Below are 5,220 nucleotides of genomic sequence, written 5' to 3'. Positions count from 1 at the left end.
CGGTTCCAACTTTTTGTGTAGTCATTATGAATTTTTGAGTGAATAAAAATTCAAGAAGTGAAAGAAACACAAAAGTCTAGGATCTTGATTTGTACGTTAATCAGAAGGCTCTGATACCAATTGTTAGGTCCCAATTTGTTTGTAGAAGGGGGGGTTGAATGCAAACAATACCGTTTCGTCGAATAAAATGCGGAATAAAATTGTGAAACAAAATTCAAGTTAAATAAAACTTTTATTAAACTTGAAAGGTGTTACAACTACGGTATCGGTTACAAGGGATTAATCTCAAATCAATTATTACAAATTTAGAATAAATTCGACATGAACTTTTTCTATTTTTGTAATTAAAAGATCAAATGCTAAAAGCGATTTGAGATTAAGTTCTAGGGATTTTAATCCGCTAGATAGATATACAAGAACAAGATAAGTAATTATAGTGGTTTGGATTTAACATTAACAAACTAGAATATTTGATCTTGAATAAGCAGATGGATGATGAAATATTTTTCTTTTGTTCTCTGCTGAGTTCTCTTGTTCTGTATGAATGAATGATTGAATCAATATCATGAATTGCTGCTTCTGCTTCTATTTAACAATCCAACCGAGAGGAAAAGAACTGGAATGAAAATCCTTTTTAGCTTGAAAGACTTTCGGTGAGACAATCTATTAGAGCTAGCAAGACAATTAAAATGAACTAGCAAGACTTTCGGTATGACTATTGATTGTCATACCGATTGTCATATTAGTTCAAATGAAATTGTTTTACTGAATTAATAATTGATTTTAATCTAAATAATAATTCTATCAATACAATCAACTGAATTAGCATGACATTCGGTATGACTATCAATTGTCATACCGATTGTCATACTAGTACAATCAGTTGTCTTACTTAGAATTATCACAGATTTTAATCAATTAACATTCTGAAAATCCTTAATATTAATTCTAAATTAATTAATTAATTTAATTCAATTAAACAATAAATTAATCCTTGCAGATATAATTTATTTTCTTAATTAAATTATATGACTTAATTAATTAATAGAGAATTAATACTAACCCTGATCAGCATCCATTCTTCTGACAATCTTCTGAAAGTCTCTGAGACTTATGAATCAATTCCGTCACTTCAATGCTGACACTCGATGTACTGTCTGGTTCATGAGTGACTAACTTTTGTGACGTTTCTTCATGTCTTGACTTTGTTGTTCTGATTGAATCCTTGTAATAAATGATACCTTGACGAGATCTCTGTCACTTGATTAAATCCACGATCTTGATTTATATCACTGAGGCATGATCAAATTCTTGAACTTCTTCCAGTGAATCTTCAAGTCTGCAGATGAACAATGTTTCTTTATTCTTTGACAGATGTTACTTTGTGAGATCTCTCTGATGCTTGATCCACTATTTACTTATTACATTCTTATTTGAGTTGAGTTAAATACTCGAATAAACGAGTAGGAAGGTTTTCCCAAAATTATGGTAATCTTCTTATCCTCCTCAAAATTAAGAATTACAAAATCAGCAGGAAAGATGAGTTTATCCACCTTGACCAAAACATCCTCAATAATGCCTCGTGGATAAGTAATAGAATGATCGGCCAACTGCAAAGTCATATAAGTAGGATTTGGATCCAGTAAGTCCAACTTCTTCAAAATTGACAAAGGCATTAGAGTGATGATAGATCCCAAGTCGCATAAGCATTTGTCAATTGACACCTCTCCAATGGTGCCTGGAATAATGAAGCTTCCAAGATCTTTAAGCTTCGGAAGCAACTTCTATTACAGCACAGCACTGCATTCCTCCGTGAGAGCAATGGTCTCTTAGTCATCAAGCTTCACCTTCCGAGAGAAAATACCTTTCATAAACTTCGCATAACTAGGAATTTGTTCACGAGCTCCTGCGAAAGGTATGTTGATGTGAAGTTTCTTGAACACCTCCAGAAACTTCTCAAACTGCTTATTCAGCTTTTTCTTTTGCAGCCTCTTAGGAAAAGGATGTGGAGGATAGTCTGGTTCTCCCCTGTATTACCTTCAGGAGGAGTGTGCTCAATGGTAGTCTTCCTTGGTTTCACTTCTGCTTCCTTCTGCACTTCTTCTTCTTCAGCCTCAACTTCATATTCTGGAGTATTAGCTTTTTCAGGATTTGCAACCTTACCAGACCTCAATATAATTTCCTTAACATGCTCCTTAGCTTCCTTCTTTCCTGGCACTTCAGTATCGCTTGGAAGCGTGCCAGGTTGATGATTTAGTAATGCATTAGCAATCTGCCCAATCTGATTCTCCAAGGTCTTGATCGACACAGCTTGGCTCTTGCACATGAGCCTCAACTCCTCCAATTCATATTTCTCATAAGCTTGCGGTAGCTGCTGAAGTTGAAGTTGTTGCCTAGGGGCATATTGCGGTTGTTGAAAACCAGGAGGGTTATGCTAATTTGCTGTATATGGCTGATTAGGTTGTTGCACCGCATTCTGATTGTTGCTCCAGCTGAAGTTAGGATGATTTCGGTTAGTGGGATGATAAGTGGTTGGAGCTTGTTGTTGTGATCTCTGAAAGTTACTCAAAAATTGAGCTGATTCGCTAGAGATAGCACACTGCTCAGTTTTATGTGCTCCCGCACAAAGTTCACAAACAATAGTGATTTGATTAACTCCATAATTAGCCAAAGAGTCCACTTTCATCGTCAAAGCTTGAAGTTGAGCAGCTATAGCAGTAGTTGTATGTACTTCCAGAATTCCTGCTACCTTGCCTTGCAATATTCTTGGTGTAGGATTCTGGTATTCATTAGCTACCATAAGCTCAATCAACTCATAAGCTTTATTACAACTTTTGGCCCATAAGGCTCCACCAGATGCTGCATCGAGCATAGGTCTAGACTGAGTGCCCAAAGCATTATAGAAACAGTTTATAATCACCCAATCAGGCATGCCATGGTGTGCGAACTTCCTTAGCATCTCCTTATATCGATTCCAAGCCTCACACAGAGATTCTCCAGTTTACTGTGCAAACTGAGTAAGAGCATTCCTGATTGCAGCATTCTTCGCCATAGGAAAGAATTTAGTGAGAAACTTTTGAGCAAGATCCTCCCATTTGGTGATAGACCTGGTGGTAGAGAATGTAACTAGCACTTTGCTTTATCCCTCAGAGAGAATGTAAAGAGTCGCAGCTTGATAGCATCTTCAGTCACCCCATTGAACTTGAAAGTGTCACATATCTCGATGAAATCCCAGATGTGCATGTTGGGGTTTTCTGTAGGAGAACCCTCAAACTAAACTGAGTTCTGTATCATCTGAATCGTGCTCGACTTGATCTCAAAAGTGTTAGCCGAGATGGCTGGTCTGATGATGCTCGACTGAATATCATTATTCTTAGGCTGAGAATAGTCCATCAAAGCCTTAGGAATTTCTGCTTGATCTCCCATCACTACTAAAGTTGGTTCCTCGACTTTCTCTTCTTCTTCCACTTTCTTTTCATCCTCAAAAACTTCCCTTCAAATCACTACAGCTTCCTCCTCGACTTGATACAGAGTTCTCTTACGAGCCCGCGAACGCGTATGCATACACGCTCGCTAGAGTACCTGAAACACGACAAGTAAAACAGTAGGTAAGTAACAATGTCTGAGTCAATGAACTTTAACGATCACTGATGACAAACACATAAACTAAAAGTTAACACCGAGTCCTCGGCAGCGGCGCCAAAAACTTGTTAGTCGCTAAACACGCGCTAAAATTCACGAAAGTATACGCGATGGCAAGTAATATAGAATTATTTCTAGTTCGTTCCCACAGAGATTGGTTTAGGTTAACTATGTGATTTATGCACTTAGGCAACAATGATATGGCTAATATTCAATCCTAAGACGAATCACAATTTGGGTTTTGATTATACTACGATTAACTATTGAGAATTATACTAGAGAACATTAACTAAGAGATTAAAGCGAGTTGAATAATATATGACACAAACATGGGATTCTAACTTTATTAAATACTTCATTCAATAGCTTTTCATTCTTAACCTTAGCATGTAATGGTGATGACACTAATCAGATAACACGAAATTGATAAACGCCAATTTTCATTTTATGAATACCATACTACCAGACATCCATAAAAGAGATATAAGCTGAATAGATACCAATTATATTGAGACCCTATATGTCTATAGAATTTGACAACATAACGGTTTAATGCACAAGTTATCTATCATGATTATATAGGGCAAGTAAGATGGTTAAAATTACTTACAAATCATGCATAACAAATACATGAACCTATGCTAGCATGGCAAGTTCTAAACCCTTAAATTCACTTTCGCTTCATTAAGAATTAGCACGCTATCTTATAAGTTCGTGACGCTCATAAGACGAATAAGCACAACCAAAACAAGGTTATCATATAATCACCACACACTAAAGCATCGAAACAAATTAACTGAAGAAATCTATAAATAAATCCGCTAGAACCCTATGATAAAGATTAGCCCATAATCGGACTCATCATCAGCGTGGGTTCTGATGAAAGCATGGTATAATAAACATAGTCTTTATACTGAATAAATAATAAACCAAGTACGAAACAAGAGTATAGGTTCACGAATAACAAAACTAGCATCCAAAGTTATAACTTAGAACAAAGAATCACAACTATAAACTAGATCTTCTTCGCCTTCATTGAATTATGCGAAAACGGTCTTCTTACGCCTTCTCCTTGTGCTCTGGTACGTGAAAAATGACCTTTATTTAGGTATATATAGCAGCCCATGCATAGTAGAAGTCGTCCAATCAAAAGGCCATAAGAATCAGGATTCAGAAATCCCGACCCGGCGCGGCCGCGCACTTGATCAGCGTGGGTACGCTATGTCTCTATTCTTCGGGCGCGGCTGCGCGCTATGACAGTGCGGGCATGCCGACCTTCTAGAGAATATTCTTTTTTTCTTCTTTTCTTGCTACAATGAGTTGGTCTTCATGAGATTTATTCCTTGGACACCATCCTAACACCATATTAGCATCAAATCAATGCTAATTTACCTGAATTCCGGATTAAAGCCTGAAATGCAAAAATACTAGAAAACACATTAAAACACCAATAACTTGAGTACAAAAACACCAATTCAAAGCTTAATGGAGCGTTATAAAGTGTCATAAATGCCACTCAACATTGTGCACAAATATTATGGATGAAACATACCTTGGCAGACTATAACATAAAATTTG

At 36.6% G+C, this 5,220-nt stretch overlaps 1 non-coding gene across 1 annotated transcript; it reads left to right on the top strand.

The window, feature by feature from the left end:
- The first annotated feature begins 2,930 nt into the window (after nucleotides 1–2,930).
- LOC141722217 (small nucleolar RNA R71) lies at nucleotides 2,931–3,037 on the top strand. Its single transcript, XR_012575239.1, has one exon. It is a non-coding gene; the product is annotated as a small nucleolar RNA R71 (small nucleolar RNA).
- Nucleotides 3,038–5,220: the final 2,183 nt, after the last annotated feature.

This window comes from Apium graveolens, chromosome 4 (genome assembly GCF_009905375.1).
Source record: "Apium graveolens cultivar Ventura chromosome 4, ASM990537v1, whole genome shotgun sequence".
NCBI lineage: Eukaryota > Viridiplantae > Streptophyta > Magnoliopsida > Apiales > Apiaceae > Apium > Apium graveolens.
This window is presented reverse-complemented; position numbering and strand designations above follow the sequence as displayed.